A 25,680-nucleotide genomic window follows, 5' to 3' on the forward strand; every position below is an offset into this window, starting at 1 on the left:
TTCCAGCCTCTGTCTCTCACTCTTTCCCTCTCTCTTAACACTACCTCTCTCTTCTTAGTCCATATCTCCACTCTACCCTCTTCCTCCCACACACTCTTAGAACTTGAGCTTCCAATTCCCCTCCTTCCATAGACACACTCCGCTTTTTTCCGGCCGCCCTGCTTACCCCTCCACTCCCCTTATGATTCCTTCTTCCCCTCAACCTCACATAAACTTCATTTAATATGTTACTGGCAAAGGGTTAGGAATACAATTGCCTGATTTATTTAAATGAATCTTAAAAATATATTTTTATAAATAACTGCAGGAGATTGGAGTCTGAGTTTAAAATAAAATGCATATTCTCACTCTGAGACATTTTCTTTAGGAGGTTAAAAGTTATAACGCTATTCCCTGCAGCAGAAGTAGTTAGTTGCAATGTTCCCTTTCCACACTTAACACTTGAGTTCTGATTGTAAGTCCCCCAAAACTCAATGCAAATAGCTACTTGCATTTACCCTACAGCTACCACTCATCTTTGCATGTACCTCTATCAAATCATCCTTCATTGTTCTGATTTCCAAAAAATAAATTTCGATCCTGTTCAAAATTTCCTCATGGTTCATGTCCTCCATTCGGGGCAAATTTCCAGTAATTTTTCTCTCTTCCGTTTACTGTAATCTTCTTGTAGGTAGATGCACAGAATGCTCCTAATTCGGCCTCAGAACTGCCTCATAAAGGTTCAAACATGTTTCCCAGCTCCTGTATTCAAAGTACTAGTTTATGAAGGGCAATGTGCCAAAAGCAATACAATCTCAGTGAAGCCCAAAATAATGGAGGAAAGTTATTACCATTCGTATACCCGATAAAGCTTCGATTATAGACACAAACAACAGGAATTCTGCAGATGCTGGAAATTCAAGCAACACACATCAAAGTTGCTGGTGAACACAGCAGGCCAAGCAGCATCTGTAGGAAGAGGTGCAGTCGACGTTTCAGGCCGAGACCCTTCGTCAGGACTAACTGAAGGAAGAGTGAGTAAGGGATTTGAAAGTTGGAGGTGGAGGGGAAGATCCAAAATGATAGGAGAAGACAGGAGGGGAAGGGATGGAGCCAAGAGCTGGACAGGTGATAGGCAAAAGGGGATAAGAGAGGATCATGGGACAGAAGGTCCTGGAAGAAAGACAAGGGTGTTGGAGGACCCAGAGAATGGGCAAGAGGTATATTCAGAGGGACAGAGGGAGGAAAAGGAGAGTGAGAGAAAGAATGTGTGCATAAAAATAAGTAACAGATGGGGTACGAGGGGGAGGTGGGGCCTTAGCGGAAGTTAGAGAAGTCGATGTTCATGCCATCAGGTTGGAGGCTACCCAGACGGAATATAAGTTGTTGTTCCTCCAACCTGAGTGTGGCTTCATCTTTACAGTAGAGGAGGCCGTGGATAGACATGTCAGAATGGGAATGGGATGTGGAATTAAAATGTGTGGCCACTGGGAGATCCTGCTTTCTCTGGCGGACAGAGCGTAGATGTTCAGCAAAGCGGTCTCCCAGTCTGCGTCGGGTCTCGCCAATATATAAAAGGCCACATCGGGAGCACCGGACGCAGTATACCACCCCAGTCGACTCACAGGTGAAGTGTTGCCTCACCTGGAAGGACTGTTTGGGACCCTGAATGGTGGTAAGGGACAAAGTGTAAGGGCATGTTTAGCACTTGTTCTGCTTACACTGATAAGTGCCAGGAGGGAGATCAGTGGGGAGGGATGGGGTGGGGGGGACGAATGGACAAGGGGGTTGTGTAGAGAGCGATCCCTGCGGAATGCAGAGAGAGGGGGGGAGGGAAAGATGTGCTTAGTGGTAGGATCCCGTTGGAGGTGGCGGAAGTTACGGAGAATAATATGTTGGACCCGGAGGCTGGTGGGATGGTAGGTGAGGACTAGGGGAACCCTATTCCTAGTGGGGTGGTGGGAGGATGGAGTGAGAGCAGATGTACGTGAAATGGGGGAGATGCGTTTAAGAACAGAGTTGATAGTGGAGGAAGGGAAGCCCCTTTCTTTAAAAAAGGAAGACATCTCCCTCGTCCTAGAATGAAAAGCCTCATCCTGAGAGCAGATGCGGCGGAGACAGAGGAATTGCGAGAAGGGGATGGCGTTTTTGCAAGAGACAGGGTGAGAAAAGGAATAGTGCAGATAGCTGTGAGAGTCAGTAGGCTTATAGCAGACATCAGTGGATAAGCTGTCTCCAGAGACAGAGACAGAAAGATCTAGAAAGGGGAGGGAGGTGTCGAAAATGGACCAGGTAAACTTGAGGGCAGGGTGAAAGAAGACGAAGGCTCTGTGTTCTGCGTTCCTGTCTCCCAAGACCAAGTTTCTGTGTTCTGCGCTCCTGTCTCCCAAGACCAAGTCAAGACTTTGGGGTCTTGTCCTGTCCTTGTGCCTCGCCCAGCTCAGGAGTACCTCTTCCTGTCCTTGTGCCTCGCCCAGCCCAGGAGTACCTCGTCCTGTCCAAGCCACATCCGGGAACCTTGTCCTGTCCAAGTCAAGGCTTTGAGTTCTTGTACTGTCCATGTGCCTCATCCTGTGAAGGAGTTCCACGTCCTTTTCAGGAGTCCCACGTCCTGTTCTGTAGGCATGTAATGTCCTCGCCTAGTTCCGGGGTCCGAGCCCGAGTCAAGATCCAGGTTCTGGGTCCTTGTATAGTCTCCAGCTCGGAGTTCAAGCCGGGTTCCAAGTTCCTTGTTCCGAATCCTGATCCCGTTTTCCTAGACTAGGCCCTGTATCTTAGTCTCATCCAGCGTCGTTTCTTCCCCACTTCCCCCGTTTTCTTTTCACACCTAATCCTGCTCCTGGTACTTCAGTGTCTGTGTCTTGCTTTTGCGTCTGCTCCCAGCGCCCACGTTATGACACAACGAGACTGTGGCAGCTTTCTTATCTATTAACGCCACCTCTTCTCATTCAATGCTTCCCCATCCACATTATCTAAAACAATGGAGAGGTGGAGTACTCCTCCGCCAGGCCTGCTCCTCTTCCAACCCTCTCACTAACGTCGAAAATATAGTGATTCGACGTGCTTATTCATGCCCTGAGCTCTTTCGGCTTTCATACAATACATTGTATAATTTGCAGCAGAGGATATTATTCGAACCATGCTGAACATCTAAATTGCTGATTTTGTCTGAGGCCTTCACAGCTTCTGTCTCCACAACCTCTCCACTCTCTGTTTCGCGGTAGTCTTGTTCCCATCATTTCAATGTCTAGTTTTACCCTCCCACCTCCCACCACCCCCTCCCACCCACCTGGAGCAGCCCTAGTAAACCTTCCCGCTAAAGCGACTAGTACCTTCATTTCTATTCAGTCGACTCCAAGATCAACGAAACCATTCTCTCCGTTTAATCCTTTACTTTTTTCTTTCACTCACGTGTCTCCTATTAATCACTTAAACCCTCGATCATCTCTGGCTGTCCAATCTCTCAATACCTCCTATTACCTTATAGTCTTCTATCAAAAAATTTATCATAGTCCTCTCCAGGGACAGAAACCAGAGATCCCTTTTCGTTTCCTTATATCTTTTTTTTCTCTTAATTAAGTAGCATTTCGGTAAATCTATTCCGCATAGAGTTTAAAATTTCCAAATCCCTGCAGTACGCCCCTACTCATAGGTCTCCAATCGGGGAGGCAACCATCTGTTACAACTTTCTGGTTTCATCCTCAAACCAAAGGTCTCATCAAATTTACTACATCATTTTCAAAGCCGAGAGACCAAATCTTCCATGCAGGACTTTGTCAAATGCCTTGCTAAGATCCATGTATACAACATCCACTACCGTGCCCTCATCCACACTCCTGGTACCTTCCTTGACACGACTTAACACTTACGAAGAATTGCTGAGTATCCTTAATCAGCCATTATCTTTCCAAACACTCATACTCCTGGTCTGCTATAATACCTCCCAATAACCTTCTCTCTACTGATGTCAAGCTCAGAGGCCTATAATTTCTTGGATTATTTTAAAGCCGCTTTTATACAGCTGAACAGCATTGGCTATCATCCAGCCCTCTGGCCTAAGGATGATTTAAACATCTCTGCTAGGGATCCGGCAACTTCTTTCTCCCGTAGTATCCGAGTGAACACCTCTCCAGGCCCAGGGAATCTGTCCACCCTAATTTGCCTGAGGACAGCAGACACATCCTTCTCTGTAATCTGTATAGATTCTGTGAAAACGGTGTTTCTATAGACTCTGATTCTGTTTGCTGAGTAAATACAGATGTACAAAAATAATCATCCGTTTTGTCTCCACATATGGATTAGCTATACTTCCATTAAGATATTCCAGAGAACCCATTTTGACCCTGAATTCCCTTTGCTCTGATCATCCCTGTAGCATCCCTTAGGATTCTCCTTCAACTTGTCTGCTAAGGCAACAGCAGGCCTTCGATGACACTTCTGCTTTCATTCTGAAGTATTCTCTTCACTGACTTGCACCTACGTTAAAATGTCCGACTGGGATGGAATGGCATACTAGTTGAAAGTGATCACCAGTAAGGAATTGTGTCCTGATTACAAATGGGTGTCGGGAAAGGATTGATATCCCAATTTAAAATGGTTAGCAGGGTAGAAGTGACGCGTGGTTTTAAAATGGCACCCAGGATGGAATGGAGCACCTACCCTTTCAGGCTGTAGAGCTGGAGAGGTGTCATAACCAGGCCACATCAAAGGGAAGATGAGTAGCTGGCTGGCTTTCTGGGCAAACTGGCGTTGAGGGCCAAGCCTTCAGACTGGTCAGCATCGATCATCACCATCCCTGTCCTGGGGCACGGCGAGGGGAGAGAGGAGAGCAGTCAGAGATTAGGTAAGGTGCAGTGTGAAAAGAGAAGGGCAGGAGAGGGAGAAGATGACTAAAACAGTCATCACACATGTGTTCTCCATCTGCATACCTTCTACCCCACTCTCCCACTCCGTAAGCTCCGTCTGCACACTCCTGCACTTCTACCTCGCTTTCACTCCCTGCTCGAGCCCCTCGCACTATCCTGTCGCACTCCAACTCTCGTCCTGCACCCCTCTTTCAACCGCTGCATACCCCTCTGCACTTTCTCCCTCCCTCTCACTCCATTCTCTTCACTCTCTTTAATCCGCTCTCTCAGTACCTCTCTCTCCACTCCCCTATTCCATTTACCCCATCTACACCGCTCACAATTCAGTATACCTCTATCAAATCTCCTTTAGATCTTATTCTTTCCAAGGAATAAAAAACTAACCTCTTCCAACTTTCCGTTTTACCCAGGTACTACAAACGCACAAAAATCCTTTTAAATTTCACTGTACTATTTTAACCGTAGTTGCATATTTCCTATAGGTAGGGGAACAAAACTGCACACAATATTCCAAATTAGGCCACGCCAATGTGTAATATGACTTCAGCATAACATCCCATCTCCTATACTCAATAATATGATTTATCAAGGCCAGTGTGACAAAAGCTTATCTTACGACCCTATCTACCTATGCCGCCATTTTCGATTAATTCTGAACATGTAATCCTAAATCACTTTGTTTTACGGCACACCTCAGTGCCCTACTTTCTAATGTGTGAGACCTACCTTAGTTGGTCGAACCGAAGTGCAATACCCTACACTTGCTTGCGTTAATTTTACTTCTGCTATTTTTAGCAGATTTTCCCACCTAGTACAGATCCTGCTGAAAGTTCTGATGGTCTTCCTGGCTGTTGGCTGCACCTCCAATCTTAGTGTCATCGGCAAATATACAGATCCAAATTAACCACATTATCATCCAGATCTTTCCGATAGATAACAAACATGGATGCAACACCGATCCCTCTGGCTCTCCACTATACACGGGCCTCTCGTCAGGGAGGCAACCATTCAATAGCACTATCCGCCATCTCCCACAACTTCAATGTCCACTCCAATTTACCACCTCATCTTGAATGATGAGGATTTTATTGACAAACCTCCCACGTGGCAACTTGTTGAATGTCTTGATAAAGTATAGCTAAACAACGTACCCTGCCTTGTTTCCATCAACATTCCGAATAATATTATTCTTAACTTCTTCGAAACAATCTATAAGATTGCCAGGAATACACAAAGTTACACTTAATCAATTCTGTTTATTGAAATAATCACAAATTCGGTCTTTCCAATAACTTTCCCACCACTGATGTCAGGAGCACTGGCTTGTAATTACTTGGCTGAGTCTCTGAGCCGTTCGTAAGCGAACTCAAATCCTCTGGTACCTTACCTGTCGCTAAGCATAATTTAAATTACTTTGTTCACATTGGAATGTCGAACCAGTTCGATTTGATTTTATCAGAACGTCCACTCCTTATTCTGAGGAATCTGACTGCTTGTAGACAGACTTTTAGATCAGATTCTCACAGAAAAACAACCCTCACATTCCAGTTGCATTAAAGTGTGACGGCACGAAACCTCTATATGTTATTTGTTTCGTTGTTGTTTCAGGACCTGCTGAGATCCTCCAAAATTATCCACGCTGTTAGAATATTCTCAGAGAATAAATCAAACTAAAGTCATTTCGCATTTCGATATAATCAACCTGATTCTGTGTTATGAATCAGTGGTCAGGTAGTCATGGTCCCTTAGGAAAGAACAGCACAGAAACCGCCCCTTCGGCCGAGATATTTAAATTGCCTAAAACAGTCGGCATAGCCCTCCATACCCACACATCAAAAGTATCATTTTCTGATGATACAAAGATTGAAGGTGTAGTGGAGAGTGAGGAAGGATTTCAAAGCTTGCCGAGGGATTTGGACCAGCTGGAAAAATGGGCTGAAAAATGGCAGATGAAGTTTAATACAGACCAGTGTGAGGTATGGCACTTTTGAAGGACAAACCAAAGTAGAAAATACAAGGTAAATGGTAGGGCACTGAGGAGTGCTGTAGAACAGAGGGTCCGGGGAATACAGATACAAAGTTCCCTAAAAGTGGTGTCACAGATAGATATGGTCGTAAAGAGAGCTTCCGACCTTATCTCAAAGTCTTTTGTAATTCAAAGTATTGAGTATGAGAGTTGGAGTGTTCTGGTGAGGTTGTATAATGCATTGGTAAGGCCAGGTTTAGAGTATTGTTTGCAGTTTTGGTCACCAAATTACAGGAAGGATATTACTAAGGTTGAAAGAGTGCAGAAAAGGTTTACACGGATGTTGCCGGGACTTGAGAACCTGAGCTACTGAGAAAGGTTGAATTGGTTAGGACTTTATTCCCTGGAGCGTAGAAGAAAGAGGGGATAGAGGTATATAAAATTAAGATGGGTGTAGATATAGAGAGTAATGGAAGCAGTCTCATTTTAATTTTCTACGCATCAGGGATTGAAGTCAAAACTCATTATCGATTTCCTTGTATCTCAGGTCCACCTGTCGGGCCAAAGTCCTTGTAAATTTTCTCTGCGCCCTTTTCAACGTATTTACGAACATATTCCCTGTAGGAAGTTTACCATACTGCATAGTAATTCATGTGTGGCCTAGCCATGTCTTGTCCAACTTGAAGATGACGTTTTATCACCTGTATTCTGTACTTTGATTTATGATGGATAATATGTCAACAGCTTCCTTTACGGCAGCATTACCCTTAAACTATTTGTTCCCAGCTGCTCTATATTCGACCACACACCATGATTCTATTCCTCTCTGTCTATCATTCTCCCTGTCTTGGCAGCATCCACAAATTTCCTGATGCAATTTAGCACATTATCATCCAGATCGTTGATACAGATGTAAATAGCAAAGGAACCAGCTCCGGTCTGTGCAGTTCTCCGCTTTTCACAGGTATCCAGTTAGAGAGGCAACCATCTGCTACCAATATCTGGTTCCTTTCAGAAAGCAAATGTCTCATAAATTTATTACCTCATTTTCATAGCAGAATGATTGAACATTGCGAGAAACTGTCAAATGTCTTGCAAAATTCCACGTCGATAGCAGCCTATATTTTTTCTTCAACAACATTCCTGGTAACTTCTTTGACACGATTTGCCACAAACAAAGCTAAGTGGACTATCGTTAATCAGTCAATATCTAAAAAGAAACTCGTGTATCCGGCCCATTAAAATGCCTTCCAATAACTTTCCCACCAATGATGTCAGGCTCACAAGACAATAAATGTATAGATTATTTTTAGAGCATTTCTTAAACAAACGGAACAACATTTGCCACCCTCCAGTTATCTTGTTTAAGAATGATGTAAATATCTCTGCGAGGGTTCCTGCAAGTTTTTCCTTTCGCGAGGTCCGAAGGAACACCTTGTCAGGTTCGGGTGATTTATACACTCTAATGTGCCTCATCCAAACGTCTCCACCTTTGTAATCTGTATAGAGTCCGGGAAGTTGATTCAATTTTGTTTTACATCGATAAGCTGCATCCGACTCCTAAATAAATACAGATGCAAAAGAATTAGCGCTTTTGGCACCACATTCGGATTTGCTATTGTCCAATTCTCACCTTCCAGTGGTCTAATTATGTCTCTTGAAATCCTTTTGCTCTGAAACTATGTGCAGCATTCCTTACGATTGAACTAGGGCAAAATCATCCTTTCTTGACTCTTCTGCTCTCTTTCTAATGTGTTCTCTTGCATTCCCTGCACTAGATAAGCACCTCATTGCACCTGTAATTCATCTCCTGTTTATTCTTCACTTCAGCCTCCATATCACTTGAAATTCCAAGTTCTCAACAACTGTTAGGTTTACTCTTTATTGTGACAGGTCCGTACAAACTTTGTTCTCTCAAAATTTTACTTTTGAAGAACTCCCACCTACCACGTACACCTTTGACAGAAAACGGCCTGTCCCAGTCGACACTTGCAAAACCGTTTCTGACACCAGCAAGATTGGAATATGTCCAATCTAAATCGCAATCCAAGAACAAGGCCTGTTTTTTGCTGAGATACTTTCAAACTAATGGCCTGCGGACTACTGGATACAAAGTGTTCCGCTAGAAAAAGTTCTGCCACCTGCCCTGTCTGGTTCATTAAATGCAGATCAAGTATTATCCAGTTGTTCATTTGGGACTTTTATCTGGTGCTTAAAAAAAAAAACTATCCACAATGTATTTCACAACCAATATTCCATCTAGTTCTTTTACACTATGGAAGTCGCAGTCAAAAATTGGAAAGTTAAAATCAGCTGTTATCACAACCTATGTTTCCTGCAATTTTCTGCATTTTCTGTTCAAATGTGATCCTCTAAATCCATCGGACTGATGGGTGTTATGTAGTGCCCTACAATCTCATTTAATGCGTCCCCCTCTGCTTCTTAATGGTTAAATATAGTAGTTACAGGAGCCCTGGGCTCAGCTGGCTTTCATGCAATGCTTTTTGTATTGGAATATCTGCAGCTGAGCACAGTTGTCGACCCATGCTGAACCTTTTCACTCCTGACTTTGACTATCGTCATAACAACATCTGTCTCTACAATCTCTCCACTCTCTGCTCTGGAGCAGTCCTGTTCCCGCAAGGATATCAGTCCCCTTTCAGTTCAGGTGCAAACCACCTTCCTGAGAACATACTCCAAGTTCAACATAATGACTCCCATAGGTTAGTCCTCTATTTTGCTTTCACTCATGCATGTCTGAAATATCGCTAATGTCTCAGCACCGAACACCAGGCTCGAAGCATTATCTGTGTGAAAAAAAAGGTTACATCTCACAGCGCGCTATAACTTCCTCCGATTATCTTAATGTTATGCCCCTCCTATTAGCCACTTACTCCCAAGATAATGTCTTGCTGCACAATCCCTCAATACCGCTTACACCTTATACTCTTCTATCATGAAATCTGCCATATTCCTTCGCACAAAATCCAAAATCCAGAGAACCCTCAACGTTTCCTCATTAGACTTGATCTCTTACCTGAGTAGCATCTCGGTAAATCTATTCTGCATTGTCTTTAAAACTTCCAAGTCCTCCTCTAATTGATGCAGAATTAGGAAATTTGGACCATCCTGCTCCAAAATTCCATCATGACTGATTTACCATTCCCACAACTCCAGTCTGCCAGCTTCTTCCCGTCCCTTTGGATGTCCTGTCTAATCAGATCCTATTTACCCCTGCTTTAAACACTATACAAGTTGGCTTTCCCAGCGGTTAATGCCCCTCCCATGTGTGAATACTGAAGCAAATTATACATTACTGACAGCTGCTGCTCCCCTGTTACTCCAGCACGTTCCCGGTTTTATCTATGATCAGTCCTCCCTATTCTCATGTGCGTCTATAACTCCTGATTGTTTCCTTCATCCTACTCAGCAACGCCTTCTACTATTCCCTTCGCGCAATATTAGGTCCATTTCCAGCTCCCTTCCCAGATGCCTTGTAATACTCGAGCCTTCTCTGACCCTTGCTTTGTAAAGCACGCTTCCGTCTTCCTCTTGAGTAGGGTTTTCATATTAATTATGAGCCATGTCTCCATATCCTATCATTCCTTTCCTTCTCCATTGAGTCAAATCTATGAAAAGCCCAATACAAGTTCTCCATTAACAATCTCTATATTAATTAAGTGCATTTCCCCGTACATCTGTTCCCAATTTATGATCTCACGATCTTACGCAATCGCATAGTTCCTTCCCTCCCCAAATTCAATATTTTCCCATTCTTCTGCACATCTCCTTACGCGTCAAAGGTAAACGTTAAGAAGTTATTAATGCTTTTTTTTTTTGAATTGCGCATCCTCTGAGTGTTTTCGCACCAGGTCTGACACTTTCTCTGGTACAATAACCAATATGATCACTGAGGGGCAGTGGAGTAGTAGTGGCGGTGAGATGCCTGTCGAGTACTCCCAAAGATATCTGTTCGTTTTCTGTTATGGCTGTTCATGTTCGTTTAAGATAACAATAATTTATACAAATATGTTGTTCAAATGAGAAGGAAGTTTCCAAAGAACATAATGATACTTCACCACAGATTGAGAAACACAAGAGATATGAGACAGATGCTTTTATGATTTCTGTGCGACGTGAGGAGATGAGTGCCGTATTTTCCTCCTTCCAATGGGTCCATTACAGCAATGAGAAAATCTGTCACTGTCCTACAGGGCCATCATAGACCTCGCTGGTGTTATCAGTGCTTTCCTTGACGTGCCACCGGCAACATAGAAAATGTCATTGCTTGTCCAGTTCCATCAATACTGCAATGTAATTATCACAATTTATTCGGTCACCCGGTCTCTCGCACAGAGAATACCACTTCTTATTCAGAACATTCTCTCAGTATACTGGTAATTCCATTGCTACTCGAGTCTCACGATGGACAAACTTTAAACTACATATAAAACCGTGACCCATAAAACGATAGCAATATCGCTGACCGACCCTCTTTCTTTGTCTGTTTAAGTCTACGAAATACACACTCTGCTCCCGTCAATCCCGTGAGATGGCTCTGCCACCCCAAACCCTGGTTTGTGTGGGTGCGGTGTAATTTGCTACGCTGCTGTATATCAGTACCAAGAAATAACAGTCAACACACGGCATGTGATTAAAGGAATCATATTTACTTAATGTTACTTAACTAAAGGGTCATTAAAGAAATGAAATAAAGAAAGGAAAAGGGCGTATTATAATTACCAGTCAAATGTGAACACGTTGGAGTTCATCTTGAACTTTTCTGTCACTCACGCGCTGGACTTCGGTCTGCGTGGAAGCTCTCACCACCTTCCGATCGTCGCTTGCAATCCATTTCGAGCAAATGGTCTCCCACCGGGTCCTAGCCGACACTGGTTCTCCCCTGCGTCTACTCTCTTCGTCTCCCGCCGAACAAAAGGCCCCGGCTCACAACGGCGTCAGTACACAACAGAAAAGCACACCCCTCTCATTGGACGGCTCACATTACGACGCATCGGAAATCTCCAGCTATAAATTAAACGAATGTTGCCTTACAGTTATATAAGGAAGTTAACAAAGCTTATGCGGTATTAACTTTCATAAGTCGAGAGATAGCATTTGGGAGTCCCGACGTAATGATGCAGATCTGTAAAACACTGATTAGGCCACACTTGGAGTACTGCGTCCAGTTCTGGTCGCCTCACTATAGGAAGGATGTGGAAGCATTGGAAAGGGTACAGAGGAGATTTACCAGGATGCTGCCTGGTTTAGAGAGTATGGATTATGATCATAGATTAAGGGAGCTAGGGCTATACACTTTGGAGAGAAAGAGGATGAGAGGAGACATGATAGAGGTGTACAAGATATTAAGGGGCGCAAATACAGTGTGCAGACAGCACCTCTTTCCTAGGGCACCACTGCTCAATACAAGAGGACATGGCTTTCTGGTAAGGGGTTGGAATTTCAAGGGGGATATTAGAGGAAGATTTCTCACTCAGAGAGGGTTGGTGCGTGGAATGCACTGCCTGAGTCAGTGGTGGAGGCAGATACTATCGGGAAATTTAAAAGACTACTGGACAGGTACATGGAGGAATTTAAGGTGGGGTGTGGGGTTACATGGGAAGCAGGGTTTAAGGGTCGGCACAACATTGCGGGCCGAATGGCCTGTACTGTCTGTATTATTCTATGTTCTATAAACACGGCTTCTCCATATAGACCATTACAATACCAATAAAGACTTCTTCCAGGGCTTGACACACAACTTTATAAAAATGCTCGTCAGCACATCACACTGCCAGTGATAATGCCCAGTCATAACCCACCACACTGTCACTGGTTGTCAGAAAATATTGGCCATATGTTTACTTCTTAGTGCTCGCCATTTGTAGCGAATAAAACCGTCACAACTGACATACTGCAGAATCACTATCACAAATGTGCTGTTATCAATGATATTTAAAGCGCCCTGCACAGGGGGATATGTCTGAAGTGATGTGGACTGGACTTCCTTTCAACATAACGTTATGGGGACTTGCTTATACCTGATAAACATTTCAGAGGAGATATTTACCAACGAATGATTAAGATGACAGTGAAACATGATGGTACAGTATTCGCCCTGGTCTTTTGTACTTATTTGTGGATTGATATCACAGGTGACCCAGCGGAAAATGAGAAACCTTCAGGCTTTTTTTTTTTTGTCATCGCATTGGGCCGGATTTACATTCCGAGTCACTGGCCCATTTTGTTTTTCTTATATGTAAAAGCAATTCTGAGTCATTTATTTGTAAACCTTGGTGCACTCTTTTGTTTCGAAGATGAAATATAAGTCATTGTTTCAAAATATTAGTGTGACCTATAATTCTCTGGTTGATTTGTGAGACTTTCCAACATCCTACGCTCTATACCTCTCACTTACCCGTGCACTGTACCTCCTATTCCCCCTCTCTCACAATTTCGCTCTGTCTGTACTGTCTATATCTCTTTATCTCACCCCTCTCCTCTCTCTCTCCACTCTGCACACTCTCGATCCCTCTTCTTGCCCACATATTCATCCACCTTCAGCTTCCCTATCTGCACCTTTCACACACACCGTGCCCCATCCCCTCTCCATGCTCACCCATGCACTCTCCTTCTGCCTCTTCCTCCCCGTCACCCGCACTCCCCATCGCACTCTCAGCCGCACATCAACATCAGTTAAAAGGTGGCAAAGGTTAAGGATGATACGGTCTGATTTGTTCAAGTGGCAAAAAAAATGTTTTAAAACAACTGCGGATGATTGGATTAGGGTTAAAAATAACTATGCAGCTTCTGGCCCCTGGTCACCTTCTTTAGACTGTTAAAGGTTCTATCGGTCTTCACTTTAGTAGAAATGGTTTAATGTATTAAAGACACAGTATTCACAACTGAACAAGGGTGACGGTGGATTTGATTTCAGCAGAACGATATTTGCGTGTCCAGGCAGCTGACTGCACAGAGACACTGAGCTGCGAATCTCACAGAACAACAACCAAAACCTTCCTAATCAATCAATGTTGCTTCTTCATTTCTAATTTCTCTGAAGGGTCTCAGCTCGAAAAGTCGAATTTTTATTCAATTCCATAGACTTTGCCTGACCTGCTGAGTTCCTCCATCATTTTGTGTATTACAATAGCTATGGATGATCGGCGAGAGGGAATGTGTGGGATCAACAAGTGGGCAGTTTGAGTGGACTTCACAACATAAGCACACTGTTAAAGTATTTTGGGAGAATTCAGCTGTGAAGAATTTAACTTATGATATTTATTTGACATTAATCCAGATATCCGTGTTATCAATCAATGATGAATGAGTCAGCGAGTTGTAGAACAGTATAATATGGAAAGAGGCCCTTCAGTCCCGCCTTCCAACTGCAAACTGCTTCATGTTGCCCTTAAACCTTCCACCATTAACACATGACTCTAATTGTTAGTGCATCCAAACTCAGTGGAAATTCCAACCTGCATTTATCTTAGCAGATTTGTAAGGAGATAGTAGATATTTGGAGTAAACACAAGGTTGTGATTGTGGGAGATTTTAATTTTCCAAACATAGACTGGGAAGCCCATACTGTAAAAGTATTGTAAAAGGGCTGGACGGTTTGGAGTTTGTAAAATGTGTGCAGGATCTTTCTTTTGCAGCCATACATAGAGGTACCAACCAGAGAAGGAGAAGTGTTGAATCTCCTGTTAGGGAATGAGATAAGGCAGATGCTGGAGGTTTGTGTTGGGGAGCACTTCGGGTCCAGTGATCGCAATGCCATTAGTTTCAATATAATTATGGAGAAGGATAGGTCTGGACCCAGGGTTGATATTTTTGATTGCAGAAAGACTAACTTTGAGGAGATGCGAAAGGATTTAGAAGGAGTGGATTGGGACAAATTGTTTTATGGGAGGGATGTAATAGAGTAATGGAAGTCATTTAAAGGTGCAATTCTGAGGGTACAGAATCTTTACGCTCCTGTTATGTTGAAAGGAAAGGTTAAGCGTTTGAGACAGCCGTGTTTTTCAAGGGATATTGGAAACACGGTTCGGAAAAAGAGAGATATCTACAATAAATATAGGCAGCATGGAGTAAATGAGGTGCTGCAGAAATATAAAGAATGTAAAAAGAATCTTAAGAAAGAAATTAGAAAAGCTAAAAGAAGATATGAGGTTGCTTTGGCAAGTAAGGTGAAAATAAAACCAAAGGGTTTCTACAGTTGTATTAATAGGAAAAGGATAGTGGGGGATTAAGTTGGTCCCTTAGAGAATCAGAGTGGACAGCTATGTGTGGAGCCAGAAGAGATTTGGGCCATGCAAAACAATTTCTTTTCCTCGGTATTCACTGGGGAGAAGAATATTGACTTGTGTAAGATAAGGGAAACAGGTAGGGAAGTTATGGAAACTATGATGATTAAAGCAGAGGAAGTACTGGAGCGTTTAAGGAATACCAAAAGTGGATAAGTCTCCGGGTCCTGACAGGATATTTCCTAGGTCCTTGAGAGTAGTTAGTGTGGAAATAGCAGGGGCTCTGACAGAAATATTTCAAATGTCATTAGAAACGGAGATGGTGCCAGAGGATTGTCGTATTGCTCATGCTGTTCCATTGTTTAAAAAGGGTTCCAAGAATAAACCTAGCAATTATCAGGCTGTGAGTTTGACGTCAGTTGTGGGTAAATTGATGGAAAGTATTCTTAGAGATGGTATATATAATTATCTGGATAGACAACGTCTGATTAGGAGTAGACAACATGGATTTGTGGGTGGAAGGCCATGTTTGACAAATCTCTTTTTTTAAATTATTTTTTTGAAGACGTTGCTAGGAAAGTTGACGAGGGTAAAGCAGTGGATGTTGTCTATATGGACTTCAGTAAGGCTTTTGACAAGGTTCCACATGGACTGTTAGTTGGGAAGGTTCAATCATTAGGTAATTATATTGAAGAAGTAAAATGGATTCAGCAGTTTCTGGATGGGAGACGCCAGACTGTAGTGGTGAATAACTGTTTGTCAGATTGGAGTCCGGTGATGAGTGGTGTGCCTCAGGAATCTGTACTGGGTACAACGTTGATTGTCGTATACATTAATGATCTGGATGATGGGGTAGTAAATTGGATTAGTAACTATGCCGATGTTACTAAGATAGGTGGAGCTGTGGAAAATGAAGTTGTGTTTCAAAGCTTGCAGACAGATTTAGGCCAGTTAGAAGAGTGGGCTGAAAAATGGCAGACACAGTTTAATGCTAATAATTGTGAGGTGCTACATTATGGTAGGACTAATCAAAATAGGACACACACGGTAAATGATAGGGCATTGAAGAATACAGTATAACAGGGGGATCTAGAAATGATGGTGTATACTTCCCTGAAGGTAGAATCTCATGTGGAGAGGGTGGTGAAGAAAGCTTTTGGTATGCTGGCCTTTATAAATCAGAGCATTAAGTATAGGAGTTGGGTTGTAATGTTGAAATTGTAGAACGCATTGGGAAGGCCAAATTTGGAGGATTGTGTACAGTTCTGGTCACCGAATTATAGGAAAGGTGTCAACAAAATAGAGAGAGTACAGAGAAGATTTACTAGAATGTTACCTGGGTTTCATCACCTAAGTTACAGAGAGAGTTTGAACAAGTTGGGTCTTTATTCTTTGGAGCGTAGAAGTTTGAGGGAGGTCTTGATAGAGGTATTTAAAATTATGAGGGGGGCAGATAGAGTTGAAGTGGATAGGCTTTTTCCATTGAGAGTGGGGGAGATTCAAACAAGATTTGAGATTTAAAGGGCAAAAGTTCAGGGGTAACATAAGGGGGAACGTCTTTACTCAGAGCGTGGTAGCTGTGTGAAACGAACTTCCAGCAGAAGTGGTTGAGGCAGATTCGATGATGTCATTTAAAGTTAAATTGGATAGATATATGGACAGGAAAGGAAAGGAGGGTTATAGGCTGAGTGCAGGTCGGTGGGACTAGGTGAGAGTAAGAGTTCGGCACGGACTAGAAGGGCCGACATGGCCTGTTTCCGTGCTGTAATTGTTGTATGTTTATATGGTTATATCTATACCCCCATAATTTTGTGCACCACTCTCAAAGCTTCGCTCAGTGCTCTAAGTTCCAAGGAATGAAGTCCAATACTCTGTAATGTTACCTTATCAGTCAGGTCGTCCATACCAGGCAACCTCTTGGTAGTTTTTCTCTGTACTCTTACTCTGTATCCTTTCCTGTAGGTAGGCAACCAAAACTACACACAGTACTCCAAATTCAGCCTCAGCAATGCCTTATACTACACCAACAAAAATCCCATTTCCTGTGCTCAATGTATTGATTTATGTAGGCCAATGTTCGAAAAACAATGCAATCTCAGTAAAGTCAGAAATAATCCTGCAAAGTTATTTCCGGTCGTATACCCAATAACGCTTGGGTTATATACATTGTATCTCTGACCTTCTTCACTGCCTACAACATTTCAAACTCTCCCTCACCACCTCAGCTCTTCACCATTACCGCCTCTTCGACCGAGGTGAGTGACCTCCTTTCTAACATTGGACTCCATCTGACCGGTTGCTTCTCCCAAGCTGAATCCACAGAACGTGTCCATCGCTGCTCGAATCTCATCGGATTCTCTGAGGCCCAGTGCAGTTTATTGCCAACTATGCAATTTCGGGGAGGTCAAATACTGCTCAGAATATAAATTCGACAATTACTGTGTAATTAATAAAATATGAGCCTACATGATGTTTCATTAAGCTTGGAAATGTTGCTTTCTGTCCCTTAGGCGAATTGTAGACTCCGATTAGGAATAGGTCAGACACCGTGGGAGGTAAGTGCGGAAATTGGTGGGGCCGCAGCGGATACAATTAAATTCTTTGGTCCCTTACAATATCTTTTAATAACTTTCCCACGACTGATAGCAAGCTCAGAGGGCTGAAATTTCACAGATTAATTTAGAATCTATCTTAAGCAACAGAAGAACGCTGGGCTCTCCTCGAGTCCGCTGGTTTAAGCACGCAGACTGCGGACCCGAACTGCTTTTCTTTTGCACATTTACTTTAAAGCTAATGTCCTTCGGGCTACTGGATGCAACGTGTTCCCCTATACAAAATGGTGCCACCTGGCCTTCCTCCTTCCCTGAATGCAAATCAATATCGCACACTCCCTCATTTGGGACTTTTATCTACTGATTAAGAAAACATTCCAGAAAATAGATGACAACGTCTATTCCACCTTGTCCCAGTCCCAGTCAAAACCTGGAAATTTAACCCTAGCTCCTATAACAAACTGACGTTTGCTGAAATTCTGAGCAATTTCTCTTCACATTTGTTCCTCTGACTCCCACGGACACTTGGCTGGGCTGTAATGCCGTGTAATACATCTATGATACTTCATCGCTCCAAAGCCAAAGCCCCTTTAACATGGCCATACCTGTCGTATTACTACGTTCCACATTGAACGCCTCACTAGGTGAGTTCTCTAATCCACCCTGATGTGACACCTTCCTTAACTAGTAACGCCATCCCTCCTCATTTATTCCTTCCCCCTCTGCTTCATCTTAAACAGCGGAGCGGTGGAATACTGCGCTGCCAGTCCGGCTCATACTGCAACCATCCCACTAATGGCGATAATATAGTAAATCCACGTGCTCATTCATGCCATGGTCTCATCCGCCTTTTAATACAATACTTCTTACATTGAGGTATCTGCAGCTGAGTACATGACTCGCACCATGATCAACAATTAAATTCCTGACACGAGAAATTCTGCAGATGCTGGAAATTCTAGCAACACACATCAAAGTTCACCAGAAACGTTGATGCATGTAAATTAAATTCCTGATTCTGTCTGAGGCCTTAGCATCTGTCTCCACAATCTACTCACTTTCTGTTCTGCGGCAGCCTTGTTATTATCGCTTGCAAGTCTGGATTTACCCTTCCCCCTCCCATCACCAATTCCCCCACCCACCCCACCTCGAGCAGCACTCGCAAGCCTTCCGGCTAGGATATTAATAGTCTTCAGTTCACGTGCATACGAACTTCCTTTCAGCCGACTCCAAAATCAACCAAACGACTCCCTCAGCTTAATGCTGTATGTTTTTTTCTTTCTCTCACATGTCTTTGAAATGTCCCTAATGTCTCAGCACCGAACACCAGCCCTGGCAGCCTGTTCCAGGACCGCAGCATTCTCTGTGTAACAAAATGTTGCTTCTCGCATCCAGACTATAATCTCTTCCGATTCTTTTAATGTTATGCCCTTCGTATTAGCCACTTACGTCCTCGACAATGTCTAGCTGTCCAATATCCCAAAATCTCTTATCACTTATCACTCTTCTATCAAGCAATATGTCATAATCCTTCCTACCAGATCCATAAACAGAGATCCATCAACGTTTTCTTAAAAGGTTTTTTGTCATACCTGAATAGCATCTCGGAAAATCTGTTCTGCGTCAACTTTAAACGCTCCAAATACTCCTATAATTGCAGCAGAATGAGGCCATTTCCGCCACTCTGCCCCGCCGTTCCATCATGGCTGAATTACTATTCCTCGTAATTCCATGCTGCTGCCTTCTTGCCGTAACCTTTGAACTCCTGACTGATCAAGAACATACGAACTTTCGCTTTCAAAACTAAATCCAATAACTTCGATTCCACAGTTGGCTGAAAATAAATGATAAGAGATTTACCACTCTCTGGCTATAATCATAATAATCATAAATTAATTAATCAATTAATAAATGAATAAATCACAATCATCTCTGTCCATCTGCGATTCTCCAGACGAGTTACACATTATTTGCAATTTTTGGCACTGCCAGTAGTTGGGTTTGCAGGTAGGCAGATAAAGAGTGAGAGGGAAATGAGAATGCGGAAATGTGAAATGGAAGGGGGCAGTATCGGAAGTTCAAGATATCTGATATATCAAGGTATTCCGTCTGGGTAGACTCTAAACCATTAGTTCAGAAGCTACCCAGACGAAATGTAAGTTGTTGTTTCATGAACGTGAGTGTGGCCTCATTGCTTCAATATCCAGCACAGAAATGTGCAGCTTTCCACTAGACACAGGCCTCCAATTAGAAAGGCAACCATTTTCCTTCACTCTCTGTCTCCTGCCCCTACACCAATGTCTACTCCAATGTTATACCTCATCTTGAAATTAAAGCTCACGGATTTTCCTGACAAATCTCCGATGCGGGACTTTGATAAATTCTCCTGATAAAGTCAACTTAGCCATCATCCAATACAGTTCGTTTGTCGACTTTCCTGGGGAAAAAAAATCGTTACTTCCTCGGGAAACTCTATAACATAGTGTTGGATATACCATACCGTGACTAGCCCTAGTCAGTCCCGTCTATTAAAATACTGATACATACGGTGCTTGCAAACTTTACTACTACTGATGTCACGAGTAGGGACCTGTGGTTCCACAGATGATTTCTGAGCCTTTCCCACATTCCTCGCTCTATCCCTCTCACTAACCCGTGCACTCTACCTTCGACTCCCTCTCTCTTACACTACCCCTCTCTGCCCTCTGTAAAGCTCTTTTTCGCTACCTCTCTCCCCTCAGTCCAGCTCGCCACTCTACCCTCTTTCTCCATCTTGAGCTTCCCTTTCTCCAACTTTCGCAAACACCCTGCCCTTTTCCCTCTCCCTGCTCACCCACTCACTCTCTTTCCGTCTCATTATAGCACTTTCCCTCACTCTCCCTCTTAAAGTCACCATTACATCCGCATTAAACATGTTGGTCGGAAAAGGTTAGGAATGCAATGGGCTGAGTAATTTAAATTAATTTTTAAAATATTTCTTTAAACAAATGCCGTTGAATGAAGTCTGAGTGTAAAATAAGTGCAAGTTCTGACCCTGGTAGTTTTCCTTATACGGTTAAAGTTTCCATCACTCTTTTCTGAAGCAGAATTGGTTAAAAAGAATTGGTTAAATGCAATATTCAGGTCATATCGTTCACACCTGAATGAGAGTGAAATTGCATTTCATTTCAGCAGAAAGGCCAGCCCCTATTATGAGGAAACTGTGGGGTCAGGCAACTGATTAGACAGGGACATTGATCTCCGAATCTCACAGAACAAGAACCCAAACCTTCCTAATCAATCAATAATCTGGACTCTTTCTGCTTGATTTCGAATTTCTCTGAGGGCGTCGGCCCGAAAGGTCGAATTCTTGATCCATTCCACAGATTTGCCTGAGTTTCTCGGGCATTGTTTTGCGTTACCATAGTTACGAAAGATTGGCGAAATGGAGTAATGAAGCAGTAAGTAGTTTGAAACGGCATCAAAACATAACCACGGTGTTAGAATATTTTTTGGAGAACTAAGCTGTGAACAGTCTAACTTCTGAAATTTATATTGGATCTTAGTTTAATCATCCGTTTGTGTGTGTTACGAATCAATTATTAAGGAGTTAGTGAGTCATGGAAATGTACAGTATGGAAACAAGCCCTTCGACCCATGGCTCTCATCTGCAAACTCCCATCCACCTGTACAGAGGCCCCCACTATCCAACATTCCCTTCAAGTTTGAAATGTAGCCCGCATGCACCACTTGCCGCGGAAGCATTTTTTTACACTCTCATAATCCTCTGAATGAAGAAGTGTTCATTTGTAATACCCTTAAACTTTTCTGACTCGGCTGGTGGCGTAGTGGCATTAGTCGAAAGGTCCCGAGTTCGAATCCAGCCGGCTCCCCCGCGCGCTTTCCATCCTTGCCGGGTTATGAGCTGGTGATATCTTTGGAATTTCACCCGGCAGAGGGCAATTGCAAACCACTACTGTCAATTGCCTCGTACGCGGTTCCCCACTACGTCAGAAGGGCGTGGAGGGAAATTGTCCACTAACCGGAAAAACTCCGGATGCGAGGTAACTTTCCTTTTCCTATCCTTTTCACCTTCCACCCTTAAGACATGACCTCTGATTGTAAGTCCACCCAAACACACTGAAAATACCTACTTGCATTTACCCTATCACTATCCCTCATCTTTGTGTGTACCTCTAACAAATATTCCTGTGTGTTTTTATTTCTAAGGAATAAAGTCCGATTCTATTCAATCTCATCTTATAACTCATGTCTTCCATACCAGACAACGTCCAGTTAAGTTTTCTCTGTACTATTACTCTGTAGCCTTCCCTGTAGGTAGATGACCACAATTGCACACAATACTCCGAATTCGGCCTGAACAATGCCTCAAACAAGCTCAACATGTTTCCCATCTCTTGTACTCAAAAGTATTAATTTATGACAGCCAATGTGCCAAAATCAATGCATTCTCAGTAATGTCCTGAATAATTCAGCAAAGTTATTTCCACTTGTGTACCCAGTGGCGTTTGGAATATATGTTGTACCTTTCACCTCGCTCAGTAGCTACCTCATGTCAAAACCTCCCTCGCCGCCTCAGCCCTCCACTATTTCTGCTTCTTCTGCAGAAGTGGGTGACTTCATTTCCAGCAATGGACTCCATCTGGTTTGTTGCTTCGCCCCAACCTGAACCCCCGCAACGTGTCCATCAATACTTAAATCTTATTGGATTTGTGAGGCCCAGTCGAATTTATTGCCAACCGCGCAAATTGGGGGTGAAACTGTCCTTTCAAATAACGCTCAGAACATTAATTCGACAAAAAAACAGAGATGCCTCAACGTTTCCTCATAAGACTTATTGTCTTACCTGAGAGGTATGTCGGTAAATCTATTCTGCATCGTGTTTAAACTTTCCACATCATCCTGTAATTGGAGCAGAATTCGGCCATTCGGACCATTCTGCTCCAAAATTCAATCGTGGCTGATATACTATTCCTAGCAACTCCATCCGGGTGCCTCCGTCCTATAACCTTTGATGTCCTAACTAATCAGAAACATATTAACCTTCGCTTTAATAACTATACCCAATAGCATAGCTGCACAGCCGGCTGGAAAATTAGTAACAGTGATTTACCATTCTCTAAGCTGAAAATAAATAGATTTAAAAAATCTTCATATCTGTCGTTCCTTCGATTCTCCACACGAGTTATGCTTTATTTCCGATTTCTGGCAATGCAAGCAGTTGGGGTTTCAGGTAAGCAGGCAGGAAGAGAAAGGAGAAATGAAAATTAGGAATGTTGCAGTTAACGGGGGCATTACCGAATTTTTGAGATATCGATGCTCACACCATCAGGTGGGAGGCTAATCAGACGGAATGTAAGTTTGTGTTCCAGCGACATGAGTGTCTTTTGATTGCTTCCATATCCAGCACCAACACGTGCGTCTCTCTTCTCGTCACAGGCCTCCACTTAGTAAGGCAACAATCTGCCACCACTCTCTGCCTCGTCCCAGTACGCCAATGTCCACCCCAAAGTATTACCTCATCTTGAATGAAAAGCTAATGGATTTTGTTGATGAATCTGTTATGCCGGATTTTCATAAAATCTGTTGATAAAATCCATGAAAACCTCATTCACTGCATTACCTTCATCAACTCTCCTTGAAATTTACCTCGTGACTGCACGAAAAAATTGCCTAGAATACACAAAGCCATGCTGACTATCCTAGTCAGTCCTCTCTATTAAAATACTCACACATACGGTGCTTTCCCACTTTCCCACTGCTGATATCAGGAGCACAGGCCTAAACTCCCTGGCTGATTTGTGAGACTTTCCCACAACCCTCGCTCTAACCATTTCACTGTCCCGTGCACTCAATCATCCACTGCCTGTCTCCTATACTTCCCCTCTCTCTGCCATCTCGATCTCTCTTTTCCTCTGCCTCTCTCATCTCAGTCCAGCTCTGCACTTTCCCACACGCTCTTCCATCTTGAGCTTCCCTTCCTCCACCTTCCATAGACACCCTGTCGTTTCCCTGCTCCCTGCTCTCCCATTCTCTCTCCTTCTGACTCCTTTTCCCTCCGCCCTCACTCCCTCACTCTGAACTTCAACCTCACAACAAGATTTAAAATATTGCTGGCGAAATGTTAGGAATGCAATGGGCTGATTTATTTAAATAATCGTTGAAATATTTCTTTAAACAACTGCAGATGATTTGAGTCTGAGTTAAAATAAAGTGCAGGCTCTGACCCCTGTTAATTTTCTTTATAAGTTTAAATTTTCTGTCTCTCTTCCCTGCAGCAGAAATGGTTAAATGCAATATTAAAGACAAATTGTTCACACCTGAATAAGAGTGAAACTGCACTCCATTTCAGCAGAACGGCCTCTCCCTATTCTCAGGTATGTGAGGGCGAGGTAGCTGATCATGCAGAGATACTGAGCTCCGAATCTCACACAACAACTCAAATCTTCCTAATCAATCAATAGTCTGGATTCTCCCTGCTTTATTTCTCATTTCTCTGAAGGGCGTCGGCCCGAAAGGTCGAATTCTTGTTCAATTCCATAGATCTTGCCAAACCGGCTGAGTTCTTCTAGCATTGATTTGTGTTACCATTGTTACGAGCGGTCGGCAAAAGGGAGTGTGCAGATGCAGTAGGCAGGTTGAAACGACTTCAATAACCTTCCTTATCAATCAATTACCTGGCCTCTTCTTCCCTCCTTTGCAGTTCCACTGAAGAGTGTCGGCCCGAAAGGTCGAATTCTTCTTCAATTCCATAGACTTTGCCTGAGATGCTGAGTTCGTCCGGCATTTGGTGTATTACTGTAGGTACGAAAGATTGGCGAAAGACAGTTTGCGGGAGCAGTGGGCGGGCAGTTTGAAACAACTTCCAAACACAAGCACGCTGTCAGACTATATTTGGAGATTTAACCTGTGAACAATTGAACTTCTGATATTTATTTTGGATCTTATTTTATTCAAACAGTTGTCTGTATTGTAAATCAATGAGTAAGGAGTTATAGATTCAAAGGAAAGTACAGAATGGAAGCAGGACCTTCGGCACAGTCCTCGCAATGCAGACTTCCATCCACCTGCACCCGGGCCATAGTTACCCATAGCACCACTATCCAAAATTATCTAAAAATTTCAGATCCAACTCGCATGCACCATTTGTGCCGGCAGCAGCATTTACACTCTCACATTCCTCTGAATGAAGAAGAGTTCCCTCGTAATCCTCTTAAACTTTTCACATTCCACCCTTAACCCATGATCTCTGATGGCATGTCCACACAAACTCAATGCAAAGTGTCTGCTTGCATTTACCCCAACTCTACCCCGCATCTTTGTTGTCTACATCTAACATTCGTCCCACAATATTTTACTTTCCAAGGAATAAACTCCGAAACTATCCAATAATTCCTTATAATTCATGTCTTCCATACCAGCAGCTTCACTGTAAAATTCTATGTATTCTTTCCCTTTATTCTTTCTTGTCGGTAGGTGACCATAACGGCACATAATACTCCAAATTCGCCTTGAGCAATGCCTAAAACAACTTCAAAAAAATTCCCGTCTGCTGTACTCAAAATATTGAATTAAGACCATAACACCATAAGACAAAGGAGCAGAAGCTGACCATTCGGTCCATGGAGTCCGCTCCGCCATTTTATCATGAGCTGATCCATTCTCCCATTTAGTCCCAGTCCCCGCCTTCTCACCATAACCTTTGATGCCCTGGCTACTCAGATACCTATCAACCTCTGCCTTAAATACATCCAATGACTAGGCCTCCACTGCCGCATGGGGCAACGAATTCCACAGATTCACCATCCTCTGGCTAAAAAAAAAAAAAAAAAAAGAAAAGTTCTTCGCATCTGTGTTCTGAATGGGCGCCCTTCAATCCTTAATTCATGCCATCTCATACTAGACTCCCCCACCATGGGAAACAATTTTGCCACATCCACTCTGTCCATGCCTTTCAACATTCGAAATGTTTCTTTGAGGTCCCCGCTCATTCTTCTAAACTCCAAGGAATACAGTCCAAGAGCGGACAAATGTTCCTCATTTGTTAACCCTCTCATTCCTGGAATCATTCC

This window comes from Mobula birostris, chromosome 13 (assembly GCF_030028105.1).
Source record: "Mobula birostris isolate sMobBir1 chromosome 13, sMobBir1.hap1, whole genome shotgun sequence".
In the NCBI taxonomy this organism is placed as follows: Eukaryota; Metazoa; Chordata; class Chondrichthyes; order Myliobatiformes; family Myliobatidae; genus Mobula; species Mobula birostris.